General features: G+C 36.9%; 1 protein-coding gene and 1 long non-coding RNA gene across 2 annotated transcripts in view; one reads left to right on the top strand and one right to left on the bottom strand.

Annotated features, from left to right (window-relative positions):
- LOC135217138 (cGMP-dependent protein kinase, isozyme 2 forms cD4/T1/T3A/T3B-like) overlaps positions 1 to 27924 on the bottom strand; it is a 679403-nt gene that overhangs the window by 449067 nt on the left and 202412 nt on the right. The gene's annotated exons all lie outside the window — the stretch shown is intronic.
- LOC135217788 (uncharacterized) lies at positions 22388 to 23714 on the top strand. Its single transcript, XR_010315193.1, has 7 exons — positions 22388 to 22418; positions 22556 to 22630; positions 22760 to 22849; positions 22976 to 23071; positions 23178 to 23246; positions 23351 to 23490; positions 23632 to 23714. It is a non-coding gene; the product is annotated as an uncharacterized LOC135217788 (long non-coding RNA).

Here is a 27924-nt window from a genome sequence, read left to right on the forward strand (position 1 = left end):
CATCCATAAACATATTAAATAACTATCGACTCAAACAGTACATTTTTGTCTGCGAATCAGTTGTACATCGAATCAGTGACTCTCCCGTCAACTTACTGTAACAAATGATTCGCTTTCATTAGTGAACTTTCTAACTTCTCTCAACATTGTCTGCTGCACGTCTGAGTAACTGGTTTCTGTTACAAGACAGAGGTGGTTATCCTTACCATCAACAACCAGACTTTCTTATCCAGGCTTGGGACCGGAATAATTAAATAACATTTAAAAAGAATGAGGCCAACGAGAGAAAGGAGAAGGCAATCGTATACATGTTCTTTAAACAGATGACTCAAGAATGAATCCGTTGAGAAAGAAAATAATAGTTATACAGTCGCTAGATAAGTGCAAGTACCGCAACATTAAATTTACGTTATAAAAATACCAGCTTTCGTTAATTCAAAGTAATTCTGATCCAACCAAACGTGAAAAACTAAGGCAAAAACTGTCACGAAACAAATAAAAGCTGCCCTTCCCTCCCTCGAAAAAGGACAGGAAAGGGATAAGGGAACATGGTCCGCGAGCTCAAAACTGCACAAACAAAACTAAGCAACAGAAGGTTTCATTCTAATAATTCCACCACGAGAAACAGCTGTTATCTTTAAATGTGAGTTCGTACTGTACAAAATACAGTACTGACCTAAAGGGAAAAGTACGTTCTTGGATGACTAAGAAATTGACTTTTTAGTATTCTCCAAGCTAGGGTAACTGATGTTTATCCAGGTGTGCCTAGAGAACTCTAGACATCTCATGAAAGAAACTTGAATTAAAACTCTTCTGTGCTTGCCAAAAACATTCAATTTTAACCTTCCAGCAGCGTTTATGGTGATTTCCTCTGACATTATATACAGTGAACTAATTATTGTTATTTTCTGGTAATGACCATACAATATGAATTTATTTTAGACATCCTTGCCAAATGCTTACTATAAAATTCGGCACTATAAATATATATGTGTATATATATAAATATAACATATATATATATATATATATATAGATATATTATAAATATATATTATAATATATATATATATATATATTATATATATAGCATACTGAAATTCATTCTGCAGAGCGACGTGATAAACAGCCTGTCCCTGTCAGCCACTGAAAGTGATCTTAAACCCTTCACTTATCTCCAATTCATTCGACTCACGGATCTGAAAACTTCTAGTTGGTCAAGAGCCAAGGCCCAAAAGAGGCGTGCTTGCTAATCCAAATAAAGGGGAGGTGTGACATAAATAGAGGATCCCCAAAGGCCAGGGGAACTATTCTTAGCACCGTGCCAGGTAACAGTATACGTCTGTCTGCCGTTCGTTGCAATATAACTCGAACCTTCAGCCTGCATTTTGCTTTTTGCATATTATCCTTTGAAGCAAGCAGCTCGGCAGCAACGTGGTCTAACCAAAGCTTAATTGCAAACATTGTCGTGGTCCCTGGCAAGCTTAGCGAATCTGTTACTTTTTATGGTTTTGGATTTGACTGCATCTATTGAAATTAAAATTTAAATAATCCGAAAGCTCTGCCTTCCATATTCCAGGTTTCAAGTTTTCAATTGACAGCAAAATACGAAATATAAGAGACATGAAAATATGAAAACTAGCCATCTTAACTGAAATTAAGGATGAAGACAAGACGTAATAAAATTCTATGTCCTAAATACACTGGCAATCATCAGTTACTCTTCAAAATGATAAATTTCATTAGCAACAGTTGTATCAAAGGCAGAGTAATCGACTACAAGTTCTACTTGAGTTTCAGAGGAAGGAAAGGTTAGATACGACAATGAAAAGGGTATCTTAGTAAGTTACAGGGGTTAATAACACATCAGACATCAGTATGAACTTTACATGCGATCTACACTCAGCTCTCTAAAAGGAGGATTGCCAACATCTACCCAAAGCAATGCACTGAATAGATTAGCTGAGCATATAAACCAAGTGGTACTTAACATGCAAGCAAGCGCATGAAATCTAATCATATATATAATATATATATATATATGTATATATATACATATATATATATATATATATATATATATTTATATATATATATATATACTTGTATACGAATAAAACTTAAATACCTTAGATATAGACATACATGAAGAAATGGCCTCGGGCAAATTTTAAATCTTTACGCGTCATCTAAATCACTACGCAACAGGCGTGTACAGTAATCAAAAGACACTCCAGTATGTTGATGTCGCTGAGCAAATACGAGTAACAAAAATACTAGGTAGGTCTCATCTTTGCATCTTAGTTCTTATAATGATGATGATTCATCGGTCATAATTATTAAACACAACACAAGATGCGTGCTTAAATTTTTTCTTTAAAAAATTACTAATAAGATAAATTGTCCATATATGTGTACACATATATACAGAGAGAGAGAGAGAGAGAGAGAGAGAGAGAAGAGAGAGAGGAGGTAATTCATTAGGTAGCCTCATATGATAACCATCAAACGCAAGATTTTATTAGTTAGTTCCACAGAATTTCAATTCATGTTCACGCAGACATGTTATAATACTTTTCAAGATAATACGAAATTTAAAACTGACCAACTATAAAAAAAATTAAACAATTCTCCTGAGGTATTAAAACTCTCCTCATTTTTGTTTTTGTCACCTAAATAGTTAAGAAGAAAACCCTTTCCTAATATAAAACACCATGGGTAAAACTGAAGAGTACTAACGCCACAGGCAAACCTGAAGACTACAACCGCACCGGCCTAAACTGAAGAAAACTGCCGCGATGGGGCAAACCTGAAGACAACTACCGCCACCGGCAAAATTGAAGACTACTACTAATAAGGGCACAACTGAAAAGCACTACCGCAATGGACAAACAGAAGACTACAACGGCGATGGACAAAACTGAAGACTACAACCGCGATGGGCAAACTGAAGAGTACTACCGCCACGGGCAAAACTGAAGACTACAACCGCGATGGACAAAACTGGAGACAACAACAGCGATGGGCAAACTGAAGAGTACTACCGCCACGGGCAAAACTGAAGACTACAACCGCGATGGACAAAACTGAAGACTACAACTGCGATGGGCAAAACTGAAGAGTACTACCGACTGGGGCAAAACTGAAAACTACTACCCCTACGGGCAAAACTGAAGACTACTACCTACCTACTTCACACGCTAAATTGGCGCTGTAACTACTTGCATTGCGTCAACAAGATCAAATATATTTTTATTGTCCTTTAAACAAGCGCCATCATACCGAGGTCTTTAACTTCTTTTTCTTTTCTATTACCCCGCCCACCCAGTAGTTTTCGTCAAACAGCATGCTTTCATTTTCAAGTTTGTCTCAGCTTCGTAAATATGTGGCAACATATCCGTTAATTTTCTTCCCACGCAAAAGACGTGGCTGAATAGAAGTTTCGTGCACTGGATTACTACACAGAGTCCTGGAAGTGCAATTCAAGCCCGTGGTAATGTTCCCAATTTCATTCTAATCTTACTCATTTAACTCGAAACTATGTTAGTCAAGGCAACAGCTGGTACTCAAAGAATCTTTCATATAACCTCTATCGTTTTTCTTTTTAATCAACAACTTTGTATCTATCAAATGTTTGTTTATTTCCAACTAAAATTTCATTCATTAACCTACTGTTCACTTATATACCTCTAAACGTCTTTCCATTTCTCTTTTCCTAAATCTAATTCCATCTTCACCAGCCTCAAAAATCCCTGACCGCAAAGAATGTTTTTCCATTGTATATTCCAATCTACATTAGCCATGGGTGGGCCTATCTGGATCTCTTAATAAAAACAAATTTCCTTTCGTTACATAATTAGGTAAGTCTTGTGCAACTATATATTATATTTTTAACATTAAGCAGCAGACGAAACGTGGATTCAACAGCACAACTGTGTCGAACAACCAACACAGACACACAGACACACAGACACACACCACACACACATATATATATATATATATATATATATATATATATATATATATATATATGTATAACAGAATCACGAAAGTTAGGAACGTGATAAATCCATAAATAAAGATAAATGCCACGAAGGAAAAATAAACGAAGGAGTCTGCGAGATCTTTCGGCTGAAAAGCCCTTTACTGAAGCAGCTACTGCTTCAGTAAAGGGCTTTTCAGCCGAAAGATCTCGCAGACTCCTTCGTTTATTTTTCCTTCGTGGCATTTATCTTTATATATATATATATATATATATATATATATATATATATATTATATATATATATATATATATATGAATAATATCACATCGAACCGTGATCCATTTATATATCAATTCAAGCTACAAATGTCCTTTAATATCTAAAAAATTCCCCTTCGGTACATATATGAAAATATATCATTTGGGAGGTAAAGTGAATTTAGATATTAAAGGACATTTTGTAGCTTGAATTGATATATATATATATATATATATATAATTTTAGATTTCTTTTTGAGAGTGCCTAGAAGGCTAAAGATGTTGATCACCCACGGAACAAGAAGGGCGTACCGAAAAACCGCCAAGAGAGGCTTCGGAGCATACATCTTGTTTAATGCTAGCTTCCTTATATGCCCCCTGCCCTATTATTGCATTCCTTTTACACCAAAATATCCACGGGATATTGTTAGCAAAATCAGGAATTTCATCTCTCAAAGAAAGCTGGAATTACTCTCCATATTGTTCAAGCATAATGGACGCTTCAATTTTAGCAGGCAAAAAAAAAATAAATAAATAAAATAAAATAATAATAATAATAATAATAATAATAATAATAATAATAATAATAACAACGATAAGCATACTCAATTTCACTCTATAGAGAAATAAAAGTATAAATCATAATTTTGAGAAAAGGATAAAAAAACGCTTCGAATTCTGTTATCTGTTTTACATATATATTATAATTAAGCTCGGTAAGATGTTCACAGAACTAAAATAGGGAATAAACATTAACCACGACTTCTTGTGCATGTATGTCGATATATGGAAATGACGGTATAATTATATATGTGTGTGTGTGTATATATATATATATATATATATAATATATATATATATATATATATATATATATATATATACCGTCATTTTGATGAGGGAAAAGTTATGGATGAAAATAAACACCTTATTTATGTGGGCATACTCACTTTGGGGCCAAGTAGCAAAAAAGGCAATAATGACGAGATAAAGATAGCCATACACAAGTATTTCTATACTACATCGTAAAAAATATTAGCTAACATTAAGTTTTAAAGGTTTATAAATTTTTCTTTCTACATTTAAAACTTATTTTTGACCGAAGGGCAGACCTGGATCACTCATGGAGGTCAATCCACCACCTGTACAGGAGTCACACACACACCTGTACAGGTGGTGAATAGACCTCCATGAGCGACCCAAGGTCTGTCTTGGACAAAATAATGTTTGCCTTCGTCCTTTTTTTTTTTTTTTTTTTTTTTTTTTTTTTTTGCAATGTGCGAAACATCTGTAACTGGTTTTTTATGATATACAGGCCATTCGGCATTAAGGTATAATATATTACCTTAATGGTTAATAGTACAGGTACACTTCGAATGTATATTAAATCTATTCAATTTTTTTTTTATTTACTAACATTCAGGATGCAATGAACTGGAACACTGTAGCTGATGTATCACAGGTACAATGTAAATTACAAAATTATCCAGATTTTTCCGTCATTTTTCACGACATGACTACACTAAAATTCCTTTATAATGTTACTCTATGAGATTACGCTTTACAATTAATGCGATGATATAACTCATCCATGTGTCTGAAAAAGCTTCCGGCATTCTTATTCTTTCGTAGTATTTCTGAAGAAAAAGGAAAGCTCGAAGCCGTTCAGGGGAACTAACTGCGGAGTCTTTGTGAAGTTAGAAATAAATGGTAAAAAAAAGTTAACATAAGAGTAATGGTGAAAACAAGGCGATATTGTAACAGAATGGATCAGTGTTGAAAGATGGTTTGATCGTGTAGGGGGAACAGGATAATTCCAAACTGCCTTCAGAATGAGGAGAGAAGAACAACCTGCGAAGTGCAGCATATATGAACGAACTGTGGTACTGGGAAAAACTAGGATCCTAATACGTATCTATGAAGCACGGATGTACATAACAAAGGTGAAAACCTAAAGTATGAAACGGAACCGGTTTAACCCTAATGCGCGGGCGCACGCACACATATACATACATACATACATACATACATACATATATATATATATGTATGTATGCATACATACATACATACAAATATATATATATATATATATACACACATTATATATACACTTACATATATATATATATATATATATATATATATATATATATATATATATATTATATATATATGCATGTGTGTGTATGTATATCCATCACACCACCTTTATTTAGCTTCAAGGTTTAAAAGCAAGCTCTTTCAACATTAATTTCTAAGCCACAACGCCAAACTTGTGGCAACAGCCTTAGCATCACATAAATATACATAATGTATGCACATTCTTGAGCAACCGCATGCTAATGAAAACCCGAAAACTATTCCCACATATTTACACGACGAATAAAATCTCTGTTTAGCAACGTCGAATAAATTCATGCATAAACGTTTAACTAACTTCTCTTGTTCGCTCGACATGAAATTTGATTCTCATTATCAAGGTACAGATCTCAGAAAGTCAGTAAATATATCCTCGAAGGTCGGTAACTTTTATCATTACTGTTAATAGTAGTGTATTTGTTTACATAAACATCATTGTTACTTTTATCATTTTTAATTATCGTACACTTTTGAAACATCATTGTACTTTTATCATTCTTAACGATCGTTACACTTTTGAAACATGTTAAAAGGCAATGAACTTGTCTAGCAGGATTCCACAGAGCAGAATTGTCCATACATATGTAATAGACACAACGAAGAAATTAAGAAAGCGAGTAAACTAAAATGCATAAGTTGAAAAACAATAAAATAAATAATTAACTGTTACATACATAATCAAATTAATTATTCTGAAAAGTATGCCAGCATTCAGTCAAAGAAACAGAAATCGAAGATTGTGGCGGACTATGCTTATAGTTCCCTTTCACAGAGCAAAAATTGCGAAAATATGTGAGGCAACTGATGCCGGAACCTGATATAAACCAGCTGCAACAAAAAGCGACAAAGATACACAAGTCCACTTATTAAGGGCGAAATGTTGAAATGAACTAATATTTGAAAAACAGTGAAACCCCACAAGGGTATGAAAATGAATAGGACTTTTTGGAATTTTATGCTACATCGTGGAAGATAAGGAAAAAAAGGCTGGTAAAATTCATCTACAACTACGACGAGACTTATTCCCAGTAAATAGAACCGGTTGAAAGCAAGAGATGAAAACTCAGTACAATAAGGGTACAAATGATCGTACCTAGCAGCGAACAACGAGCTATCGCATCATTATCCGGCACAAATGAGAGAGTGAGAAAGAAACATAAAATAGCCTATGCAATATCACACCCAACTTTTATCTCGGATCCTTCCATTCGGCGAAGGCAATTCACCACATCTGCACAGCCATCTATAACCCCGAAATGTACCATCACTCATCCCATAGAAAACCCATACATAATCTCCCTTTCAATCGAACCACCCTATAATATCACTCGGGTCCCACCGAGGGCCATCGCAGCATCGCCTTCACTTCCATTAACTGCCAATCACCATCACTACGGCCTCCGCGCGGCACTGCAATTAGTTTCTCGCTGGCAACCCTTAACCACTATCCCTTCGCCAACCATCGTGACTCATACATTACTCTCGTGAGCCACATCTTAACGCAATCACATGGTAATTTATGGTCCACCCGGAGTCGTTTCTTGGCTTTCACGCTGCAGCATGGATATTACAATAGAAAGAAATCTGCACCAACATCTTCCATGCAGCCACCCCTCCCCCCCCCCCCTTTTTTTTTTTTTAGTCTTGACAAAATTTCAATATCGTCGCCCAGTCACTCCTTTCTCCAGGCTCATTATCATCAGGCTTAGTTCGTCTTAGACCCGTTAACAAGACACTAAAACTGCCCTTTATTGCTAAGGAATTCTTATCAATAGTGCAGTCGGTAACATTAAAGAAATGGCATTATCTTTGTACGATGGGGAAGGAATTAAGCTTAAATGTAAAACTGAGATCGATGTGAATTATGGAGACGTGCAAAAGAATGAATGAGGCTGAGCGAATACCTCAGCCCAAATTATATTAGTATATATTTCATATATTCAAACGTATGCTTACTGTTATAATACAGAATTCACCACAATTCATGAATTATTATATTTTTTTTTTCGAAATTCAAGTATTCGGAAAGTATTGCTGAAGCAATACATCCACCTATCCAACCTCAACCAACCTCTGCCTATGAACAGAATCGATCTGAATTATGAAACTTAGGATGCAAAGCCAAGCACTGCGGTACCTTCAGTCATTTAAAATCTTAAAATGTTCATCTATGGATGGGGGTCGACCTTTGTTCCAGGTTTAGCTCAAGTCTATTATAATCTTTAAAGAAGTGCCGATAGACAAGCTTCTTTCATGTATATTTATTAATGAAGGTCACATACACATACACACGATTCTGAAGGACAAACAGACAAGTCCTTCATGCACATCTAGGTATAATGATCTACCTTTGTACCTAGTTTGATTAAAATCCCTTCAATTATGAAGACGGAGTGATGACAGGTAAGCATGGCAGGAATACTGACGTACATATACATGTATCATCTAGTAGATTCATCCATATAGGCATATTCATTTTAGTCTACCTTTGTGCCAAGTGTGACTGAAATCCCTTCAACAGTGAAGACGTTGTGATATCACGTGAGCATAACAACGACCACTGGTTCTCAACCTTTGGCACTTTGAGGAACCCCTTTGACAATTTTTCTCTTCCAAAGGAACCCCACTATATATATATATATATATATATATATATATATATATATATACTATACATACATACATACATATATATGTATGTATATGTATGTATATATGTATATGTATATGTTTATATATACACACATTATATATATATATATATATATATATATATTAGAAATAATCAATACATAATCACGTATGGAACAGATCCTGATGTGAGTTAGAATTATATATATATATATATATATATATATATATAATATATATATATATATATATTATATATATATATATATATATATATATATATATATATATGTATGTATGTGTGTGTTAACGAAAGAAAATATATAATTATAAATAACAAATAACTAAATAAAACATGAATTCTCTTAGAACCCCTGGCTGTCGTTCACGGAAACCCGGTTGAGGATGGCTGACATAGACACTAATGGATAGACTCCCTTTTGACTATTATCGTATACATATACCTATACACTAAATTTGAATGAAATGCCTCCAACCAAGTAAAAGGAGTTGCGGTGACCAAGTGAGTAAGACAGACACACTATGTAAGGAAGCCATTAATGAACATACGCAAGCAATATAAATAAATTTCCAGTTGAATAAAAACCATCCAGTATCTCATGTCTTGTTAATAAATCAAGCACACTCTGGGAGGAGCAGCAATAACTTTTAAAAATTTCTACGAACCGGCGAGGCCCGAATAAGAAAATACCGAAAAGGAGAGCTACACCGTATCACCAAAACAAGCGTTTAAATTTCCAAAAAATATTCTGACGCCGAAAGTGATAAGCGGGTCGAGATTTATACATCAAGATCGTATCCTCTTCCTGCTGTGGTAAGTCAAGGGCCAACAATTCTGTGCGGGTGGGTGGGTGGGTGGTCTAGTTGAGAGAGAGGGGGGGAGGGCGAGAGAGAGAGAGTTCTGGGGGGGGGAGGGGGGGGGGGTCTAGTGGGAAGGGTGGGCAGGGGATCGTGAGGGTGGAGGAAGTCATTAACGGTTCCTTTGCTTGCATCGTGTATAGAAAAAAAAGCAAGGGCGCCATTGAACCATCCAAGGGGCCCTTCAGGAATCGATTCCTTTGAAGTCAAAGAAAGGCGCAGAATAAAAGCCGACGGCTCACACGTCGCTGTAACTTTCCGGAGGAGCCTATTATGATCGAAGGGCGCACTCGACTACTAATAAAGCCCCCGCACAAAATCTTTCAAGTACGAGCCACGAAGTTAATTGGTCATAAACAAGCCGTAAATATCAGTTAACGTGCGCAAGTGATCCAAATTCTGAAATAGGTCCTGCGCCAGGATCCAAAGCGCATTGTTGTTGCTGCTGCTGCTGATATCTCGAGACCTTTCTTGCCCGGCGCTTTGGCGGTAGTTGAATGCCTGATGTTGCACAATATTATCGCCTCTCGACAAGGGGTGGAGTTCCTTTTTGCAAGTTTTCAAGCAGGGATTGTTCACGCGAAAGCTCAACGAAAGATGCTTTAAAAATTAAGCGCTTCGGATACGTTTCATACGTTAATAAGATATGCCATCTGTTACTGACTCCAAGGCAAAGCTCAATGCCATTAATGGACGATGGGATAGAAAAAAAAAGTAACTAGATAGCTTATCATTATGGCTAAACATTTCTCTCCGTTACTGCTCAGACTTCCCATACCAAGTGTTTTTCTAGAGAAAGCAAATATAGTAAACAAAAAGGAAAAAACAAACATTATTTTTATTAGCATGGTGATTGGATAATATCCAGAAAAGACTGTGGCTGACAGAAGATGAATATATTGTAAAAAGAATGAAAGGAAGCAATACAATTAAAACGTAACACTTTATCGATATCAAACTAACCCACCCCAGTTTCGGAGAATATTTACTGATATCAAGTATTTTTTAAGAAAATAATCAACGAAAGCCTTAGATAATAGAAGGTTTACAAAGATATCACAGCGCATGACAACTTCATTTCCTTAGCTTTTGAAGATTAAAACGAATCGTCACCCAAATACAACACTATTTCTCAATATAATGGACTGACTCTGTGCCCTTGTATGAAGATCCATTTCTCCATCCTTGAAAAAACATTCTGAATCTGCCAGCAAAAAACAAACTCTCCTGCAAAATTATCTAAAATAAGTTTCTTAGGCTTTCCGTAATTGCAAAATAAATGCAGGACACACAGGAAGCAAGGATTTATAACTTATAAAAACGCACAAACACACATACATATATAACATACATCGAGCTACAAATGTCCTTTAATATCCAATTCGCTCTACCTCGGAATTTATAAATTTTCATAAATGTTAACCGAAGGGGAATTTTTTAGTTGACAACAAGTTCGTCCTCTCGTAGGTTCGAACCAGCGCCCAATCGATAAGGGCACTGGGGTCCTGAATTCTCCTTAGTCAGCTGGGCTCTGGTTCGAACCCACGAGAGGATGAACTTATTATCAGCTAAAAAATTCCCCTTCGGTTGACACATATGAAAATATATTAATTCCGAGGTAGCGATTTGGTTATTAAAGGACATTTGCAGCTCGAGGTGTGTGTGTGTGTGTGTATATACATATATATATATATATATATATATTATATATATATATATATATATATATATATATATGTATGTATGTATATATATATGTGTATGTATATATATATATATAATATATATATATATATATATATATATACACACATATATATAATATAATATATATATTATATATATATATATATATATATATATATATATATATATATATATGTGTGTGTGTGTGTGTGTGTGTGTGCTTTCATGTACGGAATGTATACAAAGATTACAGGCATAAAAAGATAAAGTATCGCAAAGATAAAGTTGAAGTAACGGGTTAACACAATCTGGTGCACAGTTACATTGCATGGAAGATGAAAGCAGCTTTAAAAAGTTTATTAAGGCATATTCTTTGGTTCCTTGACGGTCTTTAATTTGGAGCGCAGCCAACTGTATAATGATATGACAGTTCAGTGATTGGCTGTAATCAGTATGGCGGCACATGGGGAGCGCCATGGCACCACTGACAGGTGCTGCCATCTTATGTCAGGCAGGGTATCATCAAATCCCCTCTAATCCTACCCATCAGGGTTTGTCAACTTGAAGACTTTATTTATCTTCTAATATATTTATTCATTTTTTAAATTGTTAGGTAAGGAGATAAAAAAGCATAAAATGTCATACCTAATACATGAACATATGCATCATATTATTATTACAAATCATGTAATATTTTTAATGTTTCAAATTGTCTGAAATAAAGTCACTTCTAGGAATTTTAGATGAAACTATTAAGCTGTCATGTAACATTAAGACTAGTTTATTTCTATAGACCCCAAAGAGAGTAGGAGAGTTAGAAGGGTGAGGATTACCGTCTCGAAGCCCTCCAGTTTTCACGCTTTTGACGGAACAAGGAACAATCAAATCTAGTTATTTTTCTTCTCTCTTCTCTCTTTTCATCCCCTCCTACACGAGACCCACAACGCTCGACTGACAACAGAGGCGTACAGGATTTTAAGCAACGGGTCCATTCGTCGCCCCCTAACTATTCGGGAATCAAACTTTCTAAATTTGTCAGCTGAACGCACCAACCATTGTATATCGATGCCAGACATATGAGAGAGAGAGAGAGAGAGAGAGAGAGAGAGAGAGAGAGAGAGAGAGAGAGAGAGAGAGAGAGAGAGAGAATATTGGAAGCCAGTCTGTATGCGAAGACAGATGATGTATTCTAAGGATAGAACATATTTTTTTCTCGTGATTTTTTCACAATATTTTTAATTTTATTATTGGAAAGTATAGCTATTATTGTTATTTAGATCATCAATATGACTATCATCAATATCAACTTAGAGATACTAAAATATTCACTGCGCAATTTATAAGAGATCTGTTGTTAGACAATACAATGAGTGTCACTGTTAGTTATAAAAGAAGGGATTTAATTTAGCTTACTACATTAATAAATTCGACAAAAAAAGTTATTAAAAAAAGAAAAAGAAATCATTACGGGTACCGAGAAGGAGAACGGATTATCTACAGTCATGTTTGAGGTAAAATAAGAAATTTGAAAAATCTTATGCCAGGTCAGGACTAACAAAAGAGCAAAGCCAAGAGATCTTACTGAAATTATGTCCATAGATGGAGAGATCACAGTCAACAACAGTTTGGGCATCATTTAAGGGAGCAATGGTGTACTTGAAGTCCACAAAAAAATCTCGGACTGACAGAGTGATAGGAATGACAACAAAAGGACCTTGACATCTAGAATGCATTCATGACTGTGGGAACGGATCTCCGCTCACACACACACAAGCAGGGAATCAAAGCTTTTCTCGGGAATCATATATGATGAAGAGTCACCTTTTTTTTTAAAGGATGCTCTGTGAGCCAACACCTCAAGATTCGCCCTTGTAGGAGAGAGAGAGAGAGAGAGAGAGAGAGAGAGAGAGAGAGAGAGAGAGAGAGACTTGCTCTGTGTAATAACGTCATTACACAGAGGAAGGACTTACAATGGGTAACAAGTCTGAAGAAAAAATTATCTCAAAACCGAAGAATTCTCCCGCAGCAGGTAAAACTGAAGATTACTCCCGCAATAGGTAAAACTGGAGGCTACTACCGTGACGGGCAAAACTAAAGACTACTACCTCAAGGGGCAAAACTGAAAACTTCTACACAACGGGTAAAACTGAAGACTACTACCGCGACGGGCAAAACTGAAGACTACTTATATGACTCACTTCTCGGTCTGAAGTAATCACTGGGTAAATCATAATTCTATCACGTTATCATAGCCAAAGATGTCATCGGGAGAATGAGGAAAGATGCAACAAAGGTACATGCAATTTGTCAGCACAAAAGATTTTAGCCCAACTCATTATCGGGTACTGGCTGAATTACTTTTCAGTTCTCATATTGAAATTTTATTTCACAAAATGAAGTTAGTACATGGATACAGTAAAAAAAAAAAAAAAAAAAAAAAAAAAAAAAAAACAATTTCTCAATTGCAAACCGAGATGCAATCGACTAGCCTGAAGTGCAACGCTCAGAAAATCATAAATAATGCAGTTCTCAAGTGTTGCAATACAATCCAAAGTCCACTTGCACTTACCTGAACAAGTTCTGCAGAAGTTCCATGTATCTCTGGCAACATTAAATATATTTCTACCTAAAAAGTATTCACTATTCCTGCAGTAAATTAACATTTGAGAGAATATCTCGGTTTTGGCTACCAAGAATGTACAAATTTTTAAATGTAATGTATTTTATATAATATTTTTACCACTTTTTATCTCTCCTTTAAAATAGGTGGCCTTGGGAACGAACAGCCTTCCAGTTACTCAGAAAGTTCACAGGGGCGAGAGTTTAGTGTCGTCCCCACGCTCTCTTTTGGATCCCAGCACAGGATGGTGACCGCTTTACACTTTCCAGTATCATAAAACAATCATATGAGAGAGAGAGAGAGAGAGAGAGAGAGAGAGAGAGAGAGAGCGTGGTCGCGGACACACGCACATCCACTCTTGCATGACTGGGTTATAACAGCGTTTAAACCACAAACTTTTCCATCGAGCAAAAAACTTAATAAACCTTGTTTTACCAGCATTTGGAAAGCTTACATTGGTAAACAAAAGCAATGCAATCGTATACACATGACTGAAATCTTCTCAATCCACTAGTATTACCTGTGTCAAGAGTTTGGACATGAAGTCAGTTATTTCGTTGTTGATACAAACCACTGTTACATAATTACGCCACACTCATAGTGTTCATTGTCAAATAATATGACTAGTCCCTCTATTTTCTCAAGCAAAACGTAATACAAACGAAAAAATATCGAGGCTTCATCGCATTTCTCGTAAGACAAACACAATCATTTAGACCATACCAGGCTATCATCAAAAACAATCATATCGGTTTAAAATACAGTTCAATAAGCTGTACTGTCTCAACAAATGCCACCGAACCTGTTCCATACTGCACAAAGGCGTTGTACTAACACCCAACATTACCTCTGATCGGGATTCCTTATATGTTGTAATGTCAACATTGGAGAGAAATTACACAGTACCCAACTTCCTTTTGTAACCCCGCTTTTTTATTCACCTCCCGTGGCCCCCCCCTCCGTCCCCCGCCCCCGCATCTTGCACTCTCTCTCTCATACATACTATAACAACAAACTTGTAATATGCATTATGCAAATAAATGAAGATAGAACGAAGGTAATATGAACGACGTAAATGAAGCTCTATAATCGCAAGTAATCGTGACGAACGGCCTTATTATGACTTAATAAAAGATTTATGGATCGCATCATTGGGTGATTTGTAGAGAGACAAATCACCAAAGGGAATCGCTGGTGTTCTTGGGAGTTCAACACGGGGAGTCACCCCAGGGGAGCCAAAAGAGGTTCCAGTATCGTTGGGACGAGGTTCCATGTTCTAGAAAAAAAAAAAAAAATGCAAACTCTTTACATGAGTAGGAACAATTCATGTTACTGGAAAGAACCTGTTAAGATTTCCTATGATCCAGATGATCTGCGTGCAACTGTTCCAAAAACGGTACGGTACGTAAAACGAAATTAAACTCCACTTTTAATAATTTTCACATTATGTCTTAATCAACGCGCAACCCTTTCAAAACTTTGAACAATTACAATGATCAATAAAAGGGTCAATAAACTACAAAATAACAACAATGCATAGTAAATAACTTGTAAGAAGAATCAAGATTAACTGCTAAGATTCTCAACATCTCATTGATCAGTCCGTGAGATGAAAATTATGTTCGATCGTAACTCAGGTTCATAAATCAGAATGCTCCCTGTCGGCCGCTCTCGTATCAGACGTGTCAACCTTTTATTTTTTCTTCTTATAAGACCCTGATAGCAACCGTACTTTATTGATATCGCTTATCTCCGCGTTATAGCTAATAATAAGCAACGGCCAGGACATTGCACTGCCGAATTTGGGTGGAAGGCAAAAAGCAGGTTGTATATTAAACAGTCGATAAATATCAGTGTTTGCCATAAACGTTCATCCTATCTGGGCGGTTTTTACGACCAGAAGAGTAATGGGGAGAAATGGCATAACAGGAGAAAGGGCAAAAAAAAAAGAAAAAAAAATACTGCAATTCTTCTGCTAAATTCGGCATTAAGAACAGAGTTTTAGGAGATTTTGAAAGAGGGACACATCAAGGTCAAAATCGGTTTTCTTACACACACACACAAATATGTGAATGAGAAAAGCGAGTCCAAATAAATTAAAACATTGCAGGACATTAAACAGGTGTTCAGTACTTGTGTTTTTGGTTCTTTAATAGTCTTGATAAAAGCTACGATAAGCAAAGAGTTGATTACCTGGTTAAAGGGGAAGAAAATCACTTTGATGATAATACAGATAGACTCTGCTTAATGTGCAAAGACTGGTATATCATTAAATATAATCAAGTGACGAAATGCTACAGCTGACGCCTAAAAATAGCAACGCGGTATCTGAATGTTATGGAGGACTTAGCAGCATATCTTTAATGCAAAATAAAAACAATAACACTGTTGCTTAATGCATCAGCAAGGGCACAACTATATTCTTCGTGGAGCTGATGGTAAGTACCACCAGCCGATATCATTTAACAAATCTAAATCTAGTCGTGATTGGTGGATTGGAGATTCGTCGCTGAGATGTTTATGCTCGTATATTTTCAGCTTGAGTGTTTCCATTCACAGAGTACCCAGGATTTGATTTTATCGTCCCGTCAATTAGCAAAATTATACAAAACAATGATGCTGTGATGACAAGTTTAGATATTTATTGCGTAAATAAAGTATTTTGAAGATATTAGCAAGAACAGAAGCTCAATGTATCAGGGCAGGAAAAATTTACAAGACCTAAACAAACACACACACACATTAGATATGTACTTTTAGAGCACAATTTTTCACGGGTACAACATTCATTGAATAGAATGGCTTTCTCATTGTTAACAAACTTTTTTCACATTGCTTCATATTTTCCAATTATTTTCTTTATCATATTTTTGCTGATTTCTTCAGCTGTGGGCTGAAGTAATCAAGCGTTCTATTCCGCTCACCCGGTAATTTTGCGATGCATTCTTGTTTAAGTTCGATTTTGCGTTCTTCTTTAAGTCGCAGTAGTTTATCGATTCGGGGTGTAGTTTTCGAATGCAATGGCTTTGGCCCTAGATTTAGTAACCGTTTTTGGTGTTCATTCAACCCTATTCCTAATAGGTTAATATACCCCGCTTTTTTTCTCTTCGTTTCTCCCTGGTCCATCGTTTAATATCAGAAGCTTTTTGCTATGTCTTACACTGACTTTTCTATTTCTCTTTCCCCTTGTTGATGCACAGCACACTGGGTCTCTGTCGTAGTATTATTGCATAATTCTTCCCACTTCGTTGCTCTTTCTTCTTGCACTTTGGTGGTCTTTTCTGCTGATTCTTCTATTCGTTGCCGGAAGCATTTTCCCCCCTCGTTCCAACTCGAACGTGACGGACCATTTCTTTTAATACTTTTATGGCACAATTTTTCAGGGATACAACACTCACTGGATATCTCATTGTTAACCAGCTTTTCTGATATTGCAAGAAGAAATAGCAATGGAATGGTGAACATTTTACATTACGAAGGATAAATTGGTTAAAATGTTTACTGCATATAATGTTTCATATTACCTTGTTTGGGATTACGAACTCAAAAAAACCGAAAGCATTCAATTCATAAAAAACTTGCCGGTGGATCATATAATCAAGCTTTTGTGGCGAAGTTTGTAAACAATTTATACGGCGATCAAATTCGTTTACCATTTTGTGAACATGGAGACTACAGATGGAACTTTTAGTTGACTGCCGATGTCATCATTTTAAACTCATGCAGTCATTAGTCATTCTCAAATCCTTTCCATCAACGAAATTACTTTGCTTCACTAATTCAAAAGTTTGAAGAGACAATTCTTCCTAAAAAATCGCGTTGATCATGCTTAAAGCTTCTTCAGGCACCATTCACGCTTATGAGCATCACTTTTGTCTTGAAGCACTCATTGCATTTAATTAAATCGCCTTCAGCCACGTTTGAATGCAATTCAGAAGGTTCATAGCCATCGCAGCCTGTCTTCAGAGGACAACATACTTCAGATACACGAGCAGTCTTTGGCTATATAAGCCGTCGTCTAAGACAGAGTACAATTACCTAACATGTCGGTCGCGTAGGCTAAAAAGGATACTCAGAACTTAAAAAGTGAAGAAAAATGGGAAAAGATAACCTTTACGATATAGTGAATAATAATGCCCACCACACAAACACACACACACACACACACACACACGCACAGAGAGAGCGGAGAGAAGAGGAAGGAGAGGAATGAACGAGAGAGAGAGAGAGAGAGAGAGAGAGAGAGAGAGAGAGAGACCTCTTTCGTAGTATCACACCAAAGGGGCAAAGAAGACTATCTGAAACATCAGTTCGTGGGTTGGATGGTTTCCTAGCCGAACGCCCCCACATCTTACCCTATAAAAGGAAGCTCTATATTCTAGTGATGCATCTTCAGCGATGCATATCAAGAGGAGATGAAAAATATCCACTAAAAATAACAGCGCAAAAATAATCCTGTGCCTAAACTAGATTATCAGCCACTAGACGAATCAACCGGTTGCCATGGGTGTCACGTTGAAAATAAATGATGTGCAATGATCTCATCCAGATAAAATCACCAAAGTCGATTCAGCGACGTCAAATGGAGCCTCTCAAAATAATCTTTGTCTTTTCTTGACCCTTCGATCAATCCATATCTTGCCCTCACAATAGAATAGTGAAAGAAGTGGCTATATGTATGGGTGAATGATATTCCAGCATCGTTAAAGTTCTTGAAGGAAAGTTTTAAAAGAAAAGGCGATTACTACTTGAGATGTGAAACTAGAAACATAAAGCATAATCTTATCAACTTCTTTGTGTTCCTTACCACACTCCTCATCCTACTAAATATAATCTGCGCTACATGAAACCCTTTATAAGAGAATAAGTTTCCTGTGGTCAGAGAGAGGGAGAGAGAGAGAGAGAGAGAGAGCTTACTGTGTACACGCTGGTGTGCTGTCAGAGGATGATCCTCAGATGATAATTCCTAAGCCCTCACAACATGGTATTTAGTGTAAAACGACATTCTTGCGTTAAGAAAACACCATTCTACCTCTATATGCAAGATCAAAACGCACACAAACAAGATCAATGCCCATAATTCTCTTGCTTCATAAAAGTAACGGCTCCGTTGTTCAATAAAGCGGCAGAACCTCAGCCATCTCTCTTCGATTTCTCCTTTATTACATTCAACAGCCGACAGAACTAAGGTTGTCTTGACTAAGTTTTGAAATACCGACTTGAGCGAACTTAGTTAAAAAAAAGTCTGTGATAATAGGTACCACAAATCACCGGTATGGAACTCTTAATAAGCGACCATTTGACGGGAAGGTTTCTTCATAATCCAAGCAAAAGAAAAAAAAATTCTATACAACATGAAAATTTGGTGAAATTCCGCATAATGTAATGCAAACACCGAAATCTTTTGCGAAATTCAGCATTACACACACACACACACACACATACACACACACACACATATATATATATATATACAGGCAGTCCCCGGCTTACGACGGTTCCGGCTTACGACGTTCCGAGGTTACGACGCTTTTTCTTAAATATTCAATGGAAATTCCGTCCTGGGTTACAACGCTTGTTCGTTCCGAGGTTACGACGCTGACGCTGACGCTTCCGACGCTCCGAGTTAACGACGCTTTAAAAAACGCATGCTATGATAAAAATCCTTTATAGTTTAGCACAGTACATAATAAAAATATGTTTTTGGTTACATTACAACAAAAATTTTGAGGTTATGATGATTTTTGACACTTTTTTTTTTTCGTATTTTTTGAATTTTTTTTAGTGACGCCGCATATGCGGAACTAGTTTGCGGGCGAATGAATACACTAGCTTGGGATGCGCAGTTTAAAACAGTCCAAAAGCGCAAATATAATGAAAAATCATTGCTTGTTTCCAGTACATAATTAAAAAAACTAAGTTTCTGGTTAGATTACAACACAAATTCCAAGGTTACGACGTTTTGTTATGCTTTTTAACGATACCTCATATGCAGAACTAGTTTTTGAGCGGAGGTGCATAAATTAATTAACGCTATTAAACTGTATGGTAAATTGACCGAACAACGACCTCGGACGGTCGAGGACGCCAAGCGTAACAATACGAAAGGACGCCACTTCAATCGCGTGCCTGCCTGCATTTCACTAGGTTGTGTGCTGAGACGTTGCTGAAATTCCTTGCCATTTTCGCAAATTTACAATGGCTCCTAAACGCCAAAGTACTTCCTCCGATGATAGTTCATCCAAGAAGAGGAAGGTCATCACGATGGAGGTCAAATATGACGTGATAAAGCGTTCGGAGAAGGGAGAAACTAACACCGAAATAGGCCGTTCTTTAGGCTTGAGCAGGACCACGGTGGTAACCATTGTGAAGGATAAGGAACGTATTCTGAAGCATGTTAAGGATGCTGCACCGATGAAGTCAACGTGATAAACGAGAAGCAACGTAGCCAGAGCATTGTTGAAATGGAGAAATTGCTCATGATCTGGCTGGAGGACCAGAACCAGCGACGTGTTCCGGTGAGCTTAAGTGTGATCCAGGAGAAGGCTAGAGCGCTGCATGAGGCAGTAGTGAAAAAGTTTGGCGAAGGCAGTGCTGGTGGTGAATTTTCCGCGAGTAGAGGGTTGGTTTAACCGTTTTAAGGCTCGTGCAAATTTGCATAATGTGAAGCTGCAAGGTGAAGCTGCTAGTGCTGATAGTGAAGCAGCAGAAAGTTTTCCAGGTGGTTTGGCTGAGATAATTAAGGATGGTGGTTACACGGCTGACCAAGTCTTTAATGTGGATGAGACTGGATTATTTTGGAAAAGAATGCCAAATCGAACGTACCTTTCCAAGGAGGAGAAGAAGTCGCACCTGGCCATAAAGCTGGAAAGGAGCGACTGACTTTGCTGTTTGGGGCAATGCAAGTGGTGATTTGAAACTGAAGCCCTTGCTGGTGTATTTGGCCGAGAATCCCAGGGCTTTCAAGGGCATTTTCAAGAGTCAAACTCCCTGTGATTTGGAAATCTAACAAGAAGGCGTGGGTTACCTTAATGGTCCTTCGAAGATTGGTTCAATGACCATTTCGTGCCAGCAGTGGAGCGGTATTTGACTTCGAGGGTTCTGCCTTTTAAGGCCCTCTTAGTCCTGGACAATGCCCCTGGTCACCCTTCAAATTTGACGACATGCATCCTAATGTGAAGGTGGTGTACCTCCCACCCAATACCACATCGCTGATACAGCCAATGGACCAGGGAGTAATAGCTAATTTCAAGGCTTACTACCTAGAAGGACCATACGTTTTGCTTTGAGGGCCATAGAAGCTAACAAGGAGTTGACACTGAAGCAATTCTGGAAGGGCTACAACATTGCAGATGCAGTGAAGAACATTGCAAGTGCTTGGGACGAGGTGAAGACGACCACTTTAAATGGGGCCTGGAGGAAACTGTGTCCACAGTTTGTGCACAGTTTTGAAGGCTTTGACCAGGCAGAAGACGTCGTGACTGTGACGAGGAAGATCATAGGGCTAAGCAAGAGGCTGAAACTAGATCTTGAACCTGATGATGTAACAGAGCTGCTGGCTTCCCATGGAGAGGAATTGTCTGCAGAGGACTTACTAGAACTTGAACAACAAATGATTGAGGAAGAGGAGGCGGCACCAGAGCCAAAACCCAGGTCATTAACTGTGAAAGGCTTGTCAGAGGGTTTTACTCATCTGGAGAGAGCCTTGGCTTCTTTTGAGGCAGAAGACCCTAACGTTTCTAGGTTTGACAAAATCAAGAGAGGAATCATGGATTTGGTGACTTTCTACAAGGAGACCCTGAAGGAGAAGCAGACGAAGAGAAGTGTGCAGTCCAGGCTTGACACTTTCTTTCACAAGTCTCCAGTACCACCACCTCCCACTCCTAGTCCTGGTAAGGAATTCTGAACTGTTTTACTAATTTATGTGTTTACATAGTGTACATAGTTAAAATGTTGTTAATTTTTTAATTGTGAACAAACTAAATGTCAAGAGTACAAATTGTAACTTCATTGAAGTTTTCATCATTTGTAATTTTAATTGCAGAAGTGGTGACAGTTCCAGATCCCCCTGTACTACCTGTTGACAGTTTCCAAGAATCTCCCTGTACTACCTTGTGAACCGTTCCAGATCTGCCCTGTACTAACCTGTGGACAGGTTCCAGATCCCCCTGTACCTGGACCCCTCTGTATCAGCCCGCCCACCTGTACAATCAGGTAAGCAATTTCATTTTTCTCATTTTCATGTTGGAAATTGTTTACACCCTACATACATACGTACACTAACTTACATAGTGGCACAATGCGTTTGATGTTGCATAACCTTATTATTTTTTTTTTTTTTTTCATTTCAGACCCCTTTGATAGTGACAGTGACCCAGATGACCCTGAGCCTTTCCATGGTTTTGATGCCTCGCCCTATACATCAGGTAAGGAATCCTTAACAAATTTGTATAAAATGTTTTATAAATTGCTAATAGAAATTTTATTAAAAGTGTACATATGCTACAATTACATCCACCTTATAATATATTTATGTACCCTATCATTCTTTCCAGATGTAGATGTTCCCTCATCAGTTGATACGAGTATCACCTCTCCAGAGCCCAAATCAGTTGATACGAGTATCACCTCTCCCATTCCTTCAGGTAAAAGAATTCTTCATTTTTTATATTGAACATACGTATTACACACTACATATGTCAAACAGTAATAACATGTGCAGTAGTTACAGTAGTAGTAACTATCATTTTATATATTTTTTATCATTCCAGACTCCCAAGCACCTGCCCATCCCACTCCATAGCCCAGCCACCCACTCTCATGTACCATATGGCCATCCCAGTAAGCAAGCCAACCACTAGAATTTGGTAAGGACATTTTTTTTTTATTAATGTTTTAATATTACATATGTAATAACCATGTTATGTATGTAACATACATACTATAATCATATGTATTACATTATCATTCCAGACTGGCATGCACCTGTGACTTACATAAACCAGACCTCTACATAGCCTACATGTCTTCATTTTGCTGAAGGTAAGGAATTCTCAGTTGTGTTTAATGTTTGCATACGTACAATAAATTTTGTACACCTAAGTGGTTACATACTACTGTCCTTTAATATTAATTCTTCATTCCAGACTGCCCATCATCCTAGCCTGTTATCTGTGATAAAGCACACTGAAGTTAGGTTTGGAATGCATCCTTATCATGAATGCTCTACACCTCCACCTCCATCTCCCACAACCTAGGTAACAGCTTTGAGACTCACTAAAAGTTGGTAAGTTATGTAAGGAATTTCTAAATTAAGTTTTATACTACATGTTATATGTGATAGTAACCACTGTATGGTGCATATTACTGTATGTAACTTACTATGCATAGAGTACTTACTGACAAAATTATTTTTTGTACATTCCAGAACCCCCTGAATGATGTAGGCTATGGGGCCACATAAGACTTTGTCCATCCAGGGTTACATTGAACAACAACTTTAAACTAAAAGTAAGGAATTAATTAACATACATTAACTCTTTTAGTACTCTTGATATATCTACAGTAATTAACATATTGCATTCACAACTTTCTGTAGTGTATATTTTGTACACTAATTTTGTTACTTTTTCCTTCCAGAACCAATATTTTTCACACAACTCCAGGTTGTTACTACAAGTGTCATCAAGGGATAACTACAAGTAGAAGCACCATTTTTGGATGGAAAAAACCCTTCAGGAAAGTATACGTATCACATGTAACATGTAGTGTAACAAAGTATGAACAGTAAGGTTTTTACATACAGTAGTACATATTACATACGTACATAACTTTTTTTACAGGAATTTCCAACCAAGTTTGATTATGTACATGTTATAAAACCCACTGTACGTATGGTTACTGATGGTAACTTACTAAACATACATAACATGACTTAACTTTGATACTTTTTTGGTACATTCCAGAAAACCAGGACCCCCTCCATGATGCAGGCTATGGGGCCACATAAAACTTTGTCCAGGGATACTACTAACATAGCCGACGCAACTGTAAAACTATGTACTACTGTACTAAAGGTAAGGAATTATACATAGTAGTAAACATACATTAAGTAAGTTTTTATACGTACATACTAAAAAAAAAGTGACCAAGATCTCTCACATGGGATAAGTGATCAAGGTCCCTCATGGAATTACATACTGTACACTCCCTGCTGAACAGGGGGTGTAGACCAATCATTTACAATAATGCATACCAGTTGATATTAAACCACTGTATGGTGCATATTACTGTATGTAACTTACTATGCATAGAGTACTTACTGACAAAATTATTTTTTGTACATTCCAGAACCCCCTGAATGATGTAGGCTATGGGGCCACATAAGACTTTGTCCATCCAGGGTTACAGTGAACGACAACTTTAAACTAAAGGTAAGGAATTAATTAACATACATTAACTAAGTTTTATACATGTTATATATGTGATATTAAACCACTGTATGGTGCATATTACTGTATGTAACTTACTATGCATAGAGTACTTACTGACATACTAATTATTTTTTGTACATTCCAGAACCCCCTGAATGATGTAGGCTATGGGGCCACATAAGACTTTGTGCATCCAGGGTTACAGTGAACGACAACTTTAAACTAAAGGTAAGGAATTAATTCACATACATTAACTTTTTTACTCTTGATATAACTCAAAGTAAGGAATTATAAACTAAAAGTAAGGAATTAATTAACATACATTAACTCTTTTACTCTTGATATCTATAATTTACATATTGCATTCAGGACTTTGTGTAGTATTTTGTACTAATTGTGTTATACTTTTACCTTCCAGAGCTACCAGACTGGGATTTTAGTGTACTCCAGGATCTAACAAATACTACTACGAAGTGTACAGTGCATAATATAGTGTTTAGTGTATAATCTAACCTAAGGATTAAGTGTAGTACATTGTGCTTTATAGTGTCACAAGAGTTTAATAAAGAATTATACCTTCAAGAACCATCCTTTGCCATTGAAATAACCACACTACACATCATGCAATATACTTGCATGTCACACAGGTAAGGTCTCTAACTTTTCTTAGTTTAAGGCATATTTCCAAGTGTCGTTCCGGCTTACGACGATTTTCGGCTTACGACGCGCCTCAAGAACGGAACCCCCGTCGTAACCCGGGGACTGCCTGTATATATATATATATATATATATATATATATATATATATATATATATATATATATATATATATATACATACATCACAGTTTAACAGTTGTAGAAAAAGTAAGCATATGACTGTTAAATAGGCTGTGGAGTTCCTTTAATCATTATCATGATTAAAGGAACGGAAGGTATAAGACTGTAAATGGTACAGATATGGAGAATTCTGACTTGGCTCTCAAGTTATTTTCCCAATATCTATAACATTATCCCGAGCCTCGTCTTGCCAATATATTGTTCCTTAAAAGCGCATACAACAAATCCTGATTAACCAAGAAAACGGAAGTAAAGATGATCCATATGGGATATCCTAATGACAGCGCATTTTACCATTTTTGTTTTCCACGTGATATTTATGCCGACGAAGGGAATTATGTAATATGAATTATGTCCTAGAGTGCTATAGAACTGTTCGCCGGTGCTCTCTGAGGTTACCGAAAAGATTATCTACGAATTTGTATTTAGGTATTTTAATGTAACCATATTAGCTGTTTTATTTTCTGGAAGCTAGCTTCTTACATGAATATCTGCATTCAAAATAAAAAGGTAACAATAAGCTACATATTTACGATCTAAATCTAATAACTTTAATTCCTTATTCGAAGGGTAAATGCCACAAACCAATCCAACTCCGAAAATTGGACGACTACAAAATATCAATACCTTTATTCAGAATCTTATCAGAGAAAAGGAGTGGCTTCTGAAATATGCTCAAATAAAAGAGACGCATGAAATTTCACGCAAAAATGCGATTTGATTCATCGTATATTATTAGACTTGACGCACAACTCCTCTACCGGAAAGTATGTAACTGTCCAATATGCAATCTCTATCGCCCAATCGTAAATCGAAGGGCAAAACATAAATCCACCATTTTAAACGCAAAGATAATCGGCAATTTTCTGACGGTAGAGTCTGACAGGACGGGTATAAGCAAATGCAGTTATTGACCCTTGCCCCGAAGGAAGAAAAGGAAAACTTACCACAGCAGCGGTGGAAAATACTTAATAGACGGTTTACATTTACACACATTTTCTATCGCCACAGCTTTAATTCTCATTGCAAATGAAGGCGCATGAAAACGTGAAGGCGCAATCAAACCTCATCTCACTCCATAGGAACCTTCAACACCAGGACAATCGCAAGACCTTCTTAGGGAATAAATGCATTACTAAGAAATTGAGAATCATTCCGACAGATCATAAAAGCAAGTACTGGCATCGAATATCGTTAAGAAATGACTGCAAGCCTAGAATTTCACACCCATGAGCAACAATAACGAAACAGCTATCAAATTACCGCTCAACAGCTCGGCAATCTCGTTAACCTGCCATTTGCTCGGCAAACCCCTGCCAAATGCATCGTTATCCACGATCTAAGGTGTTGGGCAAACGGTTCGTTGATTGGTGAAATTGCCCAATCAGCAGCGGACTGATTGGACTATCTTGCATTCTAGCGCACTGTCACTGTCACTCTGGAACACTTTATGGCTCTTGTAAAATTGTCTACATGATGCAATCGCTGCGCCCAACTGACGTTTTTAACTGCAATCTTTCTGTAGATAAGTTGGCGCTCTAGGCCTAAATTCACCCCGTTTCCTTTCCAGATTCGTCTATCGAATCAGACTAACATATAAAGAAGTACGAAATACAAGCCATATATTAGTTATTTAAAAGGGCACATGCAGTTGAAAACGTGCTCCACGAAACAGGAAAGGAAGAAATATCAAAATAATAAAAGATATATCGCTACAATACGCTGGAAAACTCGCCCGGTTGTTGACCGAATTCTTTGCAAATATGTGAAGCGGACTAATAAAGGTTGTAGCTGATATTCTGTTAACTTATTTCCCACATAAATTAATAAAGCACTTAAGTACATAACTATCACTAGACTGAAATCAAACATGATTATCCACAAATACTTACTTTTCCATTTAAGGTTGCTTAGTTCTCCATTGTGTAATAAAATTTCGAGCAACATTTGATAACGAAAAATCAGAAATATGTAAAAACAAATTTCAATGCATTGGATAGCAAATCTCATATACATACGTCACAGTATAAGAGTTAGGGTAAAAGGAGCTATGGAAGAATGTCAATGTTTGGCAAAAATAAATAAATAACTAAAAATAATAAAAAATAAACGGAAGTTCAGTTACCGGATCGAATAATCCAAGGATTTCTGATTTCCAGAATAACTATATAAGTCAAGTGGTAGTCAAACGCGCGTTACGAGGATCCAAAGTACTGGGTTTAGTATATATCATAGTATATAGAATGGGGTTAGTCTATATACTTTGGTATATATAACAAAGACAGGAGAGGCTTCCTGTCACCGGGCAGAGGGAGGTAACTGAGGAGAGGGTAAGGACGGGGTCACAAATTTCACAAACTTCCTTAACTCAGTCCCGGTGAGAGGGGAAACACGAGAATGCCCCAGAGGCGGACGGATAAGCATAAAATACTTTTGGTAGCTGAGTTA

This window comes from Macrobrachium nipponense, chromosome 7 (assembly GCF_015104395.2).
Source record: "Macrobrachium nipponense isolate FS-2020 chromosome 7, ASM1510439v2, whole genome shotgun sequence".
Classification (NCBI taxonomy): Eukaryota; Metazoa; Arthropoda; class Malacostraca; order Decapoda; family Palaemonidae; genus Macrobrachium; species Macrobrachium nipponense.